At 39.7% G+C, this 15352-nt stretch overlaps 1 protein-coding gene across 1 annotated transcript in view; it reads left to right on the top strand.

The window, feature by feature from the left end:
- The window catches only part of Frk (fyn related Src family tyrosine kinase), a 100123-nt gene that overhangs the window by 57335 nt on the left and 27436 nt on the right, over nucleotides 1-15352 (top strand). The gene's annotated exons all lie outside the window — the stretch shown is intronic.

The following is a 15352-nucleotide window of genomic DNA, read 5'->3' as shown; positions in this document are numbered from 1 at the left end:
TCAAATGTTTTCTTAAGTTCTTTATTTGCTTTGGATACAACAGAACATTATGAATGTTTCTACATTATTAAATCTTGTCTAGGACCCCAAAGAGGCATTTAATAGCCCCACTTTACAACCACACACACTCCTAAAATTGCCATTTTAGCCTTTCCTGGCCTCACTTAGAGCAATGCATCTCACACTTGATTTTTTTCATTATCACTGTGTTGTTTTTTTACTGTTAAACTGGCATAGACAATAACAGGTTTCATTCTTGCATTTTTGTGTTTATGTTATGTGCACTGGTGTTTTGTCAGCAATTGTGTCTCTGTGAGGGTATTGGATCCCTGGAAACTGGAGTGACAGACAGTTGTGAACTGCTATGTGGATTCTGGGAATTGAACCCAGACCTCTGGGACAATAGTCAGTGCTCTTAAATGCTGAGTCATATCTCCAGCCCTGTTCTAGCATTTCAAGACAAAGTTTGTTTGTGTTGATTAACCCACCCCAGTACTTTGCTGGCTCTTCCCCTTCATGTCTCTATTTCCACAGCTCTGCTTTGCACCTCTTTCCACCTCTGTGGCCCTTCTCTCATTTCACAGCCTGTGCTCACACCCCGGTTATACACACGGGTATGAACACCGTATGTTAGAGTTTGCCTGTGAGCAAGAACATGTGACTTTTATGTATCTGCGTTTGAATCACCTTTGCTACACAAGAATACTTTACAGATCCATCCATGTCTCTCCAAGTTTCACTTTTATTTACGGCTGAATAAAATACCAATATTCTATATGACATTTTCATCATTCGGTCATTGGTTTAGGGGTGTCTAGGCTGGTTCTATTTGCTTGCTATTGTGAATAAAGCCACAATAAACATGGATGTGCAAGCATCTCCATGGTGGAACTGGGCCCTCATGGTACTCAGGAGTGGCATAGCTGTGTCATAGAGTAACTCTACTCTTCATTTTTTTCACAGACCTCCATACTGATTCCCACAATAGCTGCTTTAGGTCACACTCCCAGCAACAGTGAGTAAGGAGTCACCAGCATTTGTTTTGCTTCTTCTCTGTATTATAGCCATTCTGGACAAGGGTGGGGTGGAATCCCACAGCAGTTTTCGCTTTGATGGATAAGGATGCTGCACCTTTGTAGAAGTATTTACAGTTCTAGGATAATCCATCATGTGACCTTAAATTATCCTGTGCTTTCTGTTGGAGTTACACCCTCTACTCTGATTAAACTTTCTAGTCTGGTTTTCACAATGTTTTTACTTTCTCTGAACAAAGCACATAGCACTAGGCAGACAGATCTTTGAGTTTGAGGCCAGCCTGGTATCCATAGTGAGTCCCAGGACAGCAGGGCTTCTGTAAAGAGTCTCTGTCTTAAAAGAAAAAACAAAAACAAAATTTCCCAAACTAAGACAAAAACAAACATTATTTTTCTGTTTAGATAATGTTCATTCCTAAGAACCTCTTTACTTTTGAAATATGTATCATACTCCTTAAACTGAGAAGGGAAAAATGATTTCTTCAATCCATTTTGAACCCTCAAAAAAGAAAATATAGATCAGTATATTGTTTAGCCATTACCACCCACACATTTAAATAACTACAAAGATATTACATCATGCATATTGTAAATGTGGCCATGATGTGTTCAGTGTGGCCTGTACTTGTCAACAACAAGAGGAAATTAAAACGAACAGTCTCCTTAGTTTGGAGACCTGCATCTCATCGTAAGCTTAATGATCTCGCCTTGGTGAAAAGTCGGAGGATCAAAGTTTTGAGCAGTGAATGACAGACAGAGGCAAAGAGAAGGACAAGCAACCAAAGCTGAAATGACAGCCTCACGCAGTCCAGTTGCGACTCTAATCTGTATGCAGTCTACGAATGAGAACTCCTTATTAAAAAAAAAAGGGTAGAAAAAAAAGAAAAGGACGAAATAGACAACAAATCCCCAAACTCCGCAAGCTTATTCATCTCCCTCTCTGAAACTGCCATTGGCTGATTTTTGACCACATACTCCCTCTTGTGGTGTGTCAGGAAATACCATGCAATGAAGCTGGAAAACGGAAACATTTTATTATTTTATTTTTACCCTCGACCCCTGCAACTCTACTGTTATTCTTAGAATGAGAAAACATATCCACACTGATACTTGACAAACACAGAGAATTGTCAAAATTAAAAAGCTACTGAACCTCTATTGTAATAAGATTCCCAGATGACATTGAGAATAATTATTTTTTCATTTAATTTTCACAAGTATGTATACTATTTTCAGCTCTATCACTCTATCCCATCCCCTCTTTTCCTTTTCCTACAAATCTCTGACCACTTTTATCTCTTTTTGTGTGTGCTTGATTTACCAAATTTAGTGTCATTTTCTTCCGTGGCATAGCTACTAAAAAAGCCACCCCTAGTGTAGTTCATAAACTGCCGCCTCTGCTAGTGCATGGATGTTTTATTATTAAGTGTTTTATTTATATGTTCAGTCTTCCTGACCCAGTAGTTTATGGGAAGGTTAAAATTACCTGGTGTTATTTGAAAAACATTTCTACAAACTTATGCTGTAAATGAAAACACACCTGGTTGGCAGCAATGCTGCTTTTATTCATCTCAAAGGATTGACCAAAGTTTAAATTTTCTCATGGCGTCTAGTGTCTAGAGTGTGATTGTTATGCAACGTATGTTCATTATATCAAAAGGGAACAGAATAAAAACAATTCAATTTAATAATACAGTAGTTCTAATTTTAAATGGTGTATTTAAAGTGACACATGCATATCAGATAATTTATGGCTATTTATTAATATCCCATCAATCAGGAAGTAATTCCTAATGTGTTTTAAGAACATGATTTGCATTCATCTATCAGAGTCTTTGGCACAGGAAGTAGGCTCTTAGAAATCCTTCGATTGCCTTAAAAGCCTATTCCTGACAGACTAAATTTACTTCCCTCGTTGTTTAGCAGGGTAGGGCCTCCATTCAGCCCCTGCTCCTTGCAGAGCTATCTTCTTACCACCTGCAGATGCTCATAAAAAACAGTTTTATGAAAGCTAAAGCACGGAGAAGGCAAAAGCATTACAGAAGAATAAATAGGCAAAAATTATACCTCCATTTTTAGGTAATTCCAGTGAGAGGCATTTTCCGTAGCTGCGCCGTAAGTCATCCCGAGAGAAGAGATGATTTAAGTCTTAAGGAACTTGTGCTTCATTCTTCAAATATTTGTTTAAAGCTTTTCATGTTCCTCTAAGCATTAAGAGAGTTGAGCAACAATGGAAAGTGAGACTGTCCCTGACTCATGAGCTTACATCCTAGTTGGCAATAGAGGTGAGATGCACAATAAACAGAAGAGGCTTGTTCGTGTAGGGGAGACACCTACTTATTTGTTGAGCTCCTTGGGCTTTTAGCTCAGTAAGCAAATCATCCGAGTCAAGGAAGGTATTTTTCTCTACATCTTAATACTGAGCTGGAGTAGAAATGGAGATTGCTTCTTTACGTTAGGAATATGAAAGAAATTGGAAAGGAGAAGTGTGTGATCAAATCTTCTCGGTTGGAAGGGGAAGGTTGTTAGACCCTCAGCTGGATTTCCCCCGCCTTGCCTTTTACGAGAGTGAGCTATATGGGAGTTACCATGTGGCAGACACATCTTTAATATTTCATGTGAGAACACTGTTAGCCTTCACAGCTCTGGGAAGCACACTTTGTTACCAATTCACAGACGGAGAAACCGAGGGATAGAGAGATGCAAGTAGCTTGCCCACAGTCATACTGCTCGAAAGGCAGGAATCTCAGTGGTATACATAGCCAGGTAGTCGGATTCAGAGCTTTCTATGACATATATTCCATGGTAAAATACAAAAGGTGCAGAAATGCATTTTTAGATGTAATGTAAGGTATTCCACCTGTTAATCTTCAAATATAAACAAAGCAGCAATGTCTGTTTTGTTAGTGTTTACTTCCACTCCCGCCCCCCTTTCCCGGAGGGGTCTTGAAGAGAAGCGACTTGAGTGCCCACTTATGGGGCAGCCTGAGTGGGATCAGCTGCCTGGGGTTTTGGAAGCAATTCAGTGGCCACTGAGCACAGAAACATGGTCCAATTTGTGTCTTTATTATATATTATTATATATAAGTGTGTCATAATGCTTCTGCAGAGAATCTCCTCTGCTTTAGCAAGGAGGAAATGGAAGTTAGAGGACATGAATGAAGTGCTTCACAAGCTTATGGAGAGGTGGTTTCCATCCCAGCTCTTGAAACCAAACCCAAGATTGTCTTTACCCCAAATTGCCTTATAAGGAAGAGGCACGCAAAGTCAGGGTGAATTCCTCATCATCACCAAGAAGTTTCCGTTCACAGATCCCAATACATGAGTTTACCAAGTATCAAAGTGATCCTCTGTGAGGATCTCTAAATTACCACTGAGTCAGAGTCAACACATTAAAACAATGTTCTTCAAAAAGTAGACTCATTGTTGGTCTTCGGAGCGTTCAAGGTAGGATTGGATGCTGGCCATGTGATTTAAAGCATGAGTTAGCAGTTTTTGGGGATTTAACCACTTAGACTTTGTCTGAGTTGGAGCAAGGTAATAGGTCTATGGTCCTCCCACCGGAACTGCAGGGAACAAAGAATAATAAATATAAGAAGTCACTTGGGTCTCTTGTCGGTTCATCATTTCTGCACCTATCTAGTTCTCAACTGGACTAAGAGCTTGTTTGTTTACATTGTATATCATATGTATAAAATAACTTAAACTCCATCAATATTCAGTTTAGTTTGATTGATTTTTAAATGCGATTTAGATATCTTGGAAGGTTTGTTATATTAGACAATTGCAGTAACTTTGCAAAAAAAAAAACCAACAGTGTAAAAGAGTAACCCAAGTTTAGAGTGTGATTTAAGTTCCTAGGTGTGGTGCCCTCCCCTGTAATTGGGTCTTTGTGAATCTGAACCTGAAGAATCCTTCCAAGATCTCTGATTGGCCCAAGGTACAAGGTTTAAGACATCAACCAATCTGAACCTATCTGGATTTAAGTTTCATGTCTGGCACATAATTGCTGAGTGACCTTGAGCACATCCTTCAAGCCAATTTAGCTTTATTGTTCCACATCAGGGCTGATTGAGATCACATACATAAAGCCCATAGCACTAAGTTAGATGTATAGTAAAAGTCCTATAAACACTGATTGTGATAACAATGAGAGACTTCTGTGAGTCTTACTAGGCCAATAAAGTAATGAAGACAGGATTTTTGCAATCCAATGACTCAGAGCCTTTCAGGACAGGTACAGTGAAAAGACATAACAGCAACACTGTGGAATGCTTAGCCTCTAGACCCTAGAGGCTGGTGTGTAGTGGGAGACTCAGAGCCGAGGGAGCCACTCTGTTAACTTAGGCCAGCTAGGGAACTTAAGGAAGAAAGAGATATCTGAGCCTCACCTTGAAAAATTAGTCAATATACAATGCATAAATAAAAGATATTCTAATTGTAGCTAATAGTTTGTGCAAATGAACAGGGAGATGACATAGAACATTATCTTCTGGAATTTTGAGTAAGCATTTAAACCTTGAAGAGAGAGGACAGGAGGGACGACTGTTAGGGGGTCTGAACTTCAGGCAATGGGGTAGCACGTGAGCATTATGGAGGAGAGCAATAAGTTAAAATTTGCATTTGGAAAGACAGCTGTGTTGATGACGAAAGATGCAGAATGAGCCTGGAGGCAACCTGCATTTGTCGGATACAGTCAGGAACAGTCCCGATGATCGCGCAGAAAGACTGTGAGATGGGGAAGAACAGATTGAGGGAACAGAGCGCCCACTGATTTAAAAGGTCAGGAAGAGACAGGAGTCAAAGATGATCCCGTGCTAGCTTGAGCCTTCACCCCTGTGTCTCTAGCTTGAATGTATAGCTTTTAGAATGATTTTGAGGAAATCCAGCTAAGAGGAAACTTAGAGAATAAGAAAATATGATTTGCCGGGAGGTGGTGGCGCATGCCTTGGATCCCAGCACTCAGGAGGCAGGGGCAGTTAGATCTCCGTGACAGATAGTCTGCTCTATAAAGTGAGTTCTAGGATAGCTATATAGAGAAACCATGTCTCAACCCCCTTGCCTCCCCTAAAAAAAGAAAAGGAAAGAAAATATGAATTAATTTTTGTTGGTACAGGGTCACTGACCACAGAATGGACTTCAAAGGATGTTTTCCTACAAGTATACAAAGTACATTGATCACGTTCCTATCCATACTGCTGTGATGCTTTGCTCTCTCCCCACTCTGGTCAGTTGCCTTCCTGCCTCTAGACTCTTTAATGTCTGCTTTCATGCCGTGTATACATACAAGGTTTTATGTATCTTATAAAATCTGGAACCACCAGTGACATTTGCTTTCCCAGGTCTGACTCATTCACTCACCAAAGCAATCTAGAGTAGCTTCTGTTTTCCTGACTCCAACACAACCTCGTTCTTCTTTTTGACGCAATAAAACTCTATTATGGAACATACCCCATCTTCTTTGCCCTTTTCTCAGTGGCAGACGCATAGGCTGACTGTGTAACTGAAATAGAGTTGTAGTAAGCATTGATGTACACATGTTTCTGTGATATGTTGACTTGCTGTCATTAGGGTAAATCACCCTGCAGTGTTACTTTTGGTCATGTGATAGTCCCATTTGCATGCCTTCTTTCCCCAGAGGCTGGTCTAGTGGACACTGCTGCCAGCATCGCACGTGGCCTTTTACCTCTGTGCTCACTAATGTGTTCTTATTTGTTTTCTTAATGATAGCCATTCTGAGTGGGTGAAATTAAATCTCAATGCAGTTTTAATTTCTATTTTCCTGATGGCTGCTTAAGGTTGAATATTTTTTCATGCTTATTGGCATGAAAATACTGTATCCCATCCTTTGAAAGCTATTTTTACATTTCACTGGTCTATTTATTGGCTGGATTATGTGCTTACTTGGTGTTCGTTTTTTTATGTACTCACAATATTAATTCCCTGTCAGACGTGCAGTTGGCAGGGATTTCTCCCATTCTGTAGGCTGTCTCTTTAGCCGATTGTTTCCTTTGCATTAAACATTTGCCTGCTTTATTTGAGGTCCGGGAAGGAATACAGAAGATGAATGAAGACTGCTTTTCAGCAGCAGCAGATGTTAAACAAAGAGTAGAACCCGGGTATTAAATAGTTACAATGTTTTAAAGAGGGCTCAGTTGATACCCCTTTGTTTCCTTTAGGAGATATCAGTTGTAGAAAGGGACCTTATCACCACCTCCTCCTCCTCCTTTTTTTTTGATTTTCAAGACAGGGGTTCACTGTGTAGCCCTAACTATCTTGGAACTCACTGTGTAGAGCAGGGTGGCCTTGAACTCACAGAGGTAGGTAGACCACCTACCTCTGCCTCCTGAGTGCTGGGAATAAGGGCAAACACCACCTCACCTGGGCACCATCTGATTCTTAAGCAGTACTCATAGCTCTAAAGTTACTTGTTTTGAGCTTGGAGTAGTGCTGGGAGATAGCAAACTAAAATCCTTACCCGTTCCTAAGAGGGCAAAATGGTGCAGATTAAGGTTGTGGGTGTCAGCGTCTCGTTGTCTGGTTTTAAACCAAACTTCGGAAATTAAAATTTATCTGCTCTGAATGCAAGAGCGAGTTATTTACTGTCTGCATGAATTCCTTTTCTGTCTTTACCATAAAACAATAGAAAAAGATCAACTTAAAAGAGGTAAGGTTGGTTTTGCTTCCTCATGGTTTCCCATGTTTTCATGCACGTATGTTTGGTCCCCATTGTTTTGGGGTCCTGTACAAGCCAGAGCATCACTGCGGGGAGCATGTGCTGGGACAAAGCCAACTACCTTTCAGCATCTGAGAAGTAAAGAGATTTCTGAATAGGTCAGGAGCCATTGTGTCTTCCAAGGGTCCCAGAGCCTTCCTTTGGTTTGACTCTATGTCCCAAAAGCTTCATAATAAATAATGTTGTACATATATGCTTTTAGAAATAAAAATGTATAATTAGGAAATTAGCAGCAGTTATCTTTACTATAGAAAAATCAAGGTTGGAAAATAGAACAGGGCAATAGTCTAGTGTGAAAGTAAATGAGCTAATGTGACAAAATGAATCCTTTGAAAAGAAATTGCTTTAGCTCTCCTGCTGTGATAAAATACACAAGAAAAACAGCATAATGGATGACAGGCTTGTTTTGGCTCCTGGTGTCAGAGTTTTCAGGCCAGATGTGGTAAGGCAGCACACGGGGTCCAAGGACAAGAGGAAGAAAAGCTGGCCTCATCCTGGCCCTCAGGAATCAGGGAAAATGGCAGGAACATATTGGGACAGTACACAACTTTCAAAGTCTTACCTTTGGTGACTTACTCCACCCAACTACCTCCTCTGAATAGCTCACCAAAGATCAATCCACTGATGATGTCTGGGCCCTCATGATCAGCTGCCACTCAGTGTCTCCACCTCTGTACACTGTGCTCCTCCCAATCAGTTGTGTTAATTCATGAGTTGCTGGGGGATATTTTGTATCAAAACCCCAAGGATAGAAACATTTATTAATGGGATCAAAACTGATTTCAAGTGTTTTTCTTACTATTCATTGATTGCATTTCCCTCCACATTTTTATGTTCTTTCTGTTTAACTGAAACATGGTGAGGAAAGAGGAAATAAGTAACAATAAACTTTGAGTTCTAAAGGCGAATAAGAATTAGCCTGAGTTCCTCACCATGGGGAAGGTTTTCTGAACGTTCCGGGGAGATCTGAAATTCCTCTGAGAGCTGTGGAACACGTAACACACTGTATGGAAGTTCCTACATTATTGCAGTTTCTTCATTAAGGACATGGGTGGTAGATGGCTTGTGGGTTTTGTTTCCTGTACTGACCTTTGTAGATCACGCTGTAGGGTAGACTTGGATCCCAGCTCTGCAAGCAATTGACACTTTCCTCTAGACATTTGGGCATTACTTTACACATCTAGACATTTTCTCCACTATTAAAAATTTAGAAATCCACTAACTCAACAAAATTTTATTTCCCATTTTATGTTCTGTTTCTCCAATGTCTCATCTCTAATGAAATACTAGAATCTCAAAACTTATCTAGTTAAAGTTGTCTTTTTAAGGGTTCACTCATACCTTGGAGTGTCGAAGCTTCCATGAGTATAAATCCCAAACAAACAAAGAAACAAACACGTTATTCAACAACCAGGCAGTTGCTTTGTTAGAAAACCATTTGTTGAGCATGATGATGCACACTGTGGTACAGAAGAAATTCTTCTTGATATTAGTAAGTGTACTAAGCCATTTAATTGTTTATCATTTAACTGGTGCAAGGACTTACCAAAGAGTATAAGTTTAAGCTATAGTTCTGGAACAGTTTAAAATACAGATAAATATAAATGAAATCAAAGGAGAAGAAACAAGACCTGGGTCTTGTTGAGTCTCCAACGGGAGATAATTATAAGCATTTAGAAATTGGTTTAGCCAGGGGGGTCTCTGGGAGATGAGATGAAAAGGGAAACAAACTGTGCTTTTTAAAGAGAAAATGGATTATGACTTTAAGTGTAAAAGAAAATGGATTCACTGTGTCTTTGTGTAAAGAACATTATATGTCACACTAGACAATAATAGACAGAGATACTAGCTTTAGGCAATGAATTTTACATTGTTTCTCTAAAAAAGAAAAAAAAAACCAAGAGTCTGGAAGCATTGTGTGTATGTTCTTATTTTAAAGGCTGTGTACTGTTATTATAGCTGACATGAAAAACAGATGTACTAAAACACCCACGAATTTGCCAATCAAAGGGTAATCTTCATGTTGGCAAATTTAATCATCTTTGTCCATATGCAATTATGATTTCTGCAAGAAACCTCAGCTGGATTCCTTCAGCAGTAGAGAGGTTCTGGAACATGTGAGCTGCCAGCTGTATCCTTATGTTTGTAATTATGATCTTCTCTTAATTGTATATCCCATTTATTTCACTTATTACAGTACATAGATATCTTCCCCCTGCTATATCTTTTACAGTTATTCAGTTTCTACAGCTAAGTCTCAATTCCCAGACTTACTACCATTTCACAACCATCTAGTCCTATAAAATGATGCAGCGAACATTCTCATTCATATTACTTTTCCTCTTTGGGGTGATTAACTGTTGTTTCGGTTTCCCGTACACATGCTTTTATTGGATTTCAGGTTTCAAAATAGTCCACAATAATAGAATTTATAAGAACTTCCTTTGCAGTGTGTCGCTGTACTTACTATTAAGGATGTCTTTGATGTTATTGATTGCCATATTTTTCATGTTTGCTTTATGAGATCTGCACTAAAAATTGATTTCTCATTTTAATATCAGAAATATTTAGCTCATTCTCTCTCCGTCTGTCTTGTGGATTAATAGTTTATTAATACTTTAAGGAATCATGTAGCTGATGCATTTTTGTCTTTAGTGCAATCTACATGAAAAGAGCAAAGTGAGATCTCTGGTCCAGATTTCACGAATGGATGGGGCCACTGAAGGATGTGGATGAACCTCTGAAGGATGTGGATGGGTCCCTGCAGGATGTGGATGGGCCCCTGCAGGATGTGGATGGGCCCCTGCAGGATGTGGATGGGCCCCTGAAGGATGTGGATGGGCCCCTGAAGGATGTGGATGGGCCCCTGTAGGATGTGGATGGGCCCCTGCAGGATGTGGATGGGTCCCTGCGGGATGTGGATGGGCCCCTGAAGGATGTGGATTGGCCACTGAAGGATGTGGATGGGCTCCTGAAGGATGTGGATGGGTCCCTGAAGGATGTGGATGGGCCACTGAAGGATGTGGATGGGCCCATGAAGGATGTGAATGGGCCCCTGAAAGATGTGGATGGGCCCTTGCATCATGTGGATGGCTCACTGAAGGATGTGGATGGGTCACTGAAGGATGTGGATGAACCACTGAAGGATGTGGATGGGCCACTGAAGGATGTGGATGGGTCACTGAAGGATATGGATGGGCCACTGAAGGTACCACACCAACTTTTTCCCAGAGTCATCTTGGCATTTCCTTTCTGTTTGTCCTGTTTCCTTCACCTACACATTTATTTTAATAATTAGAATATTATGCTCTTTATTTCTTTATTCATCTTGGGGCAGTGATAGAGATTGAACCCAGGGCTTATGCCCTGGCAAGTACTTTACCAACAGAGATATTATGTCAGCCCCCATGCATTTATTTTAAATTTTGTTTTATTTTGAGATGTAAAACTTTGACCATTTCTTAAACAAGGCAGAGACATAACTACATAAAAGCATATCAATATTTGAATCATCTCCTTAGGGTAAGTCTTGAAAAGGAGAAGCACTTGCTATTATGTCCTATCACATCTTAACCTAGTGAAGGAGTTTCTGCAGGAAACTGGGGTGATATAATGCAAGAATGTTAATATCTGGTGATTTATTGCAGATATAATACCAAGTGAAGTGTCAGAATCCCAAGAGAAATAAAGAATCGCATTGCTTTGTAGAGGGTTTCATTGCCATACCAGACACAACATAAAATGTCATGTGACATTTTATGCAATAGATAAGTTTCGTTAAAATTACCTTAGACAGTGAATATTAAAACTATACATTGGTAATTAAAAAGATACTCAATTATTTTAGACACAAGATATACAAACAATAAAACTAACATTCTCTTCTAAAATAGAAGAGTCAGCTAAATCAAGGAGCCAGAAAATTAAGTGGGAAATTGGGCTGTTTCTGTTAGGGGTTTAGTCTATAGGCTCAACATGTGATAAGCATTTGAGCCGCTGAGTTGACTCAGGATCAGGATTTCTGTGCTATGTAACTTTGAAAAGGAAGCTGAGCTTGATTGCACTGGTCATTGGCTATGTAATTGACTAGGTCACTGCCTCTGAAGATCAGTAGCAACCTAGACAAGGGCATAGACCAGAATAATCCTGGAGGTCCCCGGATGTCTGAGTGACCACCTGTTTCCTTAAAGAGCATTCTTAGCAAGATTTTCTGGGTCAGCTCATGCAGATGCTTTTAAAATGAATCTTTACCTAACTCAGTTCACCAGATGAACCAGACAACTTCGGGATTAAAGTCCATTTTGAGAATCCCTAGCACAGGTGTGTTTTGGGGACCTAGTAAGTTACATTCATAGTACAATCTTGTTGTCACTATCCTTTTCAGTCTTGGTTGATAATTTTTTTCCCAAAAGAGAGAACAATTATTTTACATGATCCCGCTTAATATTTTAAGACAAATATATTTTTCCATTCCCAAGTCCTTTCTTCTGTAGAGTAAGGATTCACTATACAATGAATGAGATTTTTATTTTTAGATTTATTTTGATCTATGTGTCTATGTGTGTGTGTGTGTGGGGGTATTGGTGGAGGCCTGAAGTGGGTGTCAGATCACCTGGAGTTGGAGTTACAAGCAGATGAGAGTCACCAAATATAGGTTCTGGGAACCAAACTCAGGTCCTCTGAGCAATGGCTGTGTATTTTGATTTCTGTCTAATGGGAGGTACACTACAATAATTCAGTTATATGCTATTTGCTCATTACTGTGGAGTTAATTTAGCCCAAGTTCTGAGGCAATCTTACAGGGAGAGTAATCAAGATTGCCTTTGGCATAGTTTTGAAAATTCATAGACAAGCCTTCTGTAGTCAAATCAAATAGACAGTTTCTAAACGCAGGATTCTTTCTCCTTGAATTAATAGCATTTTTCTTTCCATCAAATTGGTTTGGTAGCCACTGTGTTTTGCAGCTACCCTTGTGCAAAGGGTAGAAAACGTGACTCGAGAAGAGTCTCTCATGTGTCGACAAGGCAATTTGATATTACTGATACTGTAATACAGTACCCATACATTGCACATTGCAAATATCTGTCATTCTTTGTGAACAATGCCACTAGAACTAGCCCTGTGGGGGTATAGAGATAAGATCATTATTCTCATTTTATAGATAAGGAAACTGAAATGAAATTCTTTGCCTAAGGTCAAAGAACAAATCATTGGCAGAATGAGATTAGGGCAGAGAGTTCTTGATTTTCAATCCTCTGCTCAGTCGAGGAAGTCATATTGTTTTACTCAGTGTGGGAACTGATTATTATCATCAGCAGGGCTAATGCTGCACCCACATGATGCCAGAAGATGGGCTGAAAAAATAAGAATTTGCTCAATCACCCATTCGTTTATCTATAAAACAGCAAGCAGCTTTCTATGTTGGTATTTTTTGCTGAAATTACAAGATGCCTTTGTGCCCCTAACTCTTTCTATGTTCTGCTCCAAAGTTCATTTCTGGAGCTTCTACCTTTCAAAATTCTAGTTTTGGAATATCTTGGCTTTCATATTTACTTGATACATTTGAATACCATGTTACCTGTGTGGTGGAGTTGGGGCAAATTTTTCTTTGTAAGTTGTGAGTTACGCAACCCCCAGACATTCCTTTAGAACGAGACCACCCTTGTTTTCTGTTTGTGATTGGGTAAAACAAGACCACACTGCTAGAACAGAACGGAGCTGTACTTCTCAGCAAATGCACATAAGTGAACCTGGCCGTGACAAATGATCTAGATCACTGGGATACCCCCAGACTCCCAAGTCAGGTGCTCTGAGGGGAATGAGGCAGTGGGGCAGTCTGCGTGTGGTCCATACAGTAGCAAGGTAAAGACATAGAACTTTGTAAGCAGTCACCAAACCTTCACTGAACTTCTCATACGTGTACCTCTCATACATCAGTGGACCCCAGTTCTTAGACACGTTCTGGTAGATTAATCAGTTGACAGGTGCACATTCCCCCCAGGTCTAGTAGCACAGATGAGAGCAAAGCGGCAAACACAGGATCTGTAATCATTCTGCTCCATCATGATGCTACTGACTTTTTGATGGATGGGTCCATTATACTTTATAGTTGGCCTTATTTATATTTTCTTCAGTTCACCTACTAAAGTGCTTAATTTTTTGAACCCACGCAACTCACACTGAAAAGGGCACAAGTATGATTCTCCACTCATAGGCACCAGAATTGAGAGTACGGTAGATTCCATAAGACAAATCATAGGGAACAAAAAGAATGTAAAATTAATTTCTCCCTATTTCTAAGACCCCTGATTCATGGTCATTTAGAATGAAATTTAGTAAGTTTTGGAACTCTAGCAAATTGAAATCACTTATAGAAATCAGTTATATATACTTATTTTAATTTGACTACTCATGAATATGAATATATGATATGATATCAAAAGTACTTTCATTCTGACTACAATATATTGAATTTCCCTGCTACATCGTCTGTAGCCTGAATTTTAAATAGCATATGTCTTTCAGTTTTGATCAGATTGAATTAAAGGTTCACATTGAGTTGTCACATGGCCCATGTTGCCTCAAAATAGAGGAATAATTATATATCATCCCTGATTTTCAAAAACCCAAAAATTAGATGTTGTCTTGAATATAACTTTCTTTTAATGGCATTTTATTAGTCTGTTTTCTTTTAAAAATAAGAATTCAGGGCTGGAAAGATGTCCCAGTGCAGTGTGGAAAGTGATCTCTGCACAAGTATGAAGGTCGGGTTTTGAATGCTTAGTACCCGTGTAAAACTCAGGGATGACAGTGTACATCTGTTCCCCACCCAGTCTCTCTCTCTCTCTCTCTCTCTCTCTCTCTCTCTCTCTCTCTCTCTCTCTCTCTCTCTGTGTGTGTCTGGGTGGAGCAGGATTTCGGGTCAATGTAACAGAAAGAAAAAGCTTCAGGCTCAGTGAGAGACATCATGTTGTTGATTGTTTCATTCTTTACTCTTTTGGCTTTTTTGAGGGCCCCACCACCCAGCTCCCAAATAAACCATACACAGAGTCTTATTCTTTCTTATAAATGCCCAACCTTAGCTTGACTCATTTCTAGTTAGCTTTTCTTCGCTTAAATTATCCCATCTACCCTTTGCCTCTGAGCTCTCCCTTTTCTTACTTCAGTAATTTACCTTACTCTTACCTTGTGACTGACTGTGTGGCTGGGCGACTGGTGTTTTCTTTTCTCGCTCCATGATCTCTCTTGCTCCTTCTTCATCTCCTTCTATTTATTCTCTCTGCTTACCAGCTCCGACTATCATTTCTCCAGCCTTGCTAATGGCCATTCAGCTCTTTCTTAGACCATCAGGTGTTTTAGATGAGCAAAGTAACACAGTTTCACAGAGTTAAACAAATGCAGAATAAAATAATGTAACACCTCTTTGCATCATTAAAAATGTTCTGCAGCATAAGCAAACATAACATATAGTAAATTAATATTCAACAACAATGCCTCAAAAATAAGATGGAGAGAGAAAGAGGAAGATACGCCGTTGACTTTGGCCCTCCACCTGTGCACACATTGGCCAATGCATCTGCAC

This window comes from Myodes glareolus, chromosome 1 (assembly GCF_982192425.1).
Source record: "Myodes glareolus chromosome 1, mMyoGla1.1, whole genome shotgun sequence".
Lineage (NCBI taxonomy): Eukaryota > Metazoa > Chordata > Mammalia > Rodentia > Cricetidae > Myodes > Myodes glareolus.
Note: the sequence above shows the minus strand (reverse complement) of the source record. Positions and strands in the feature narration are given on the sequence as shown.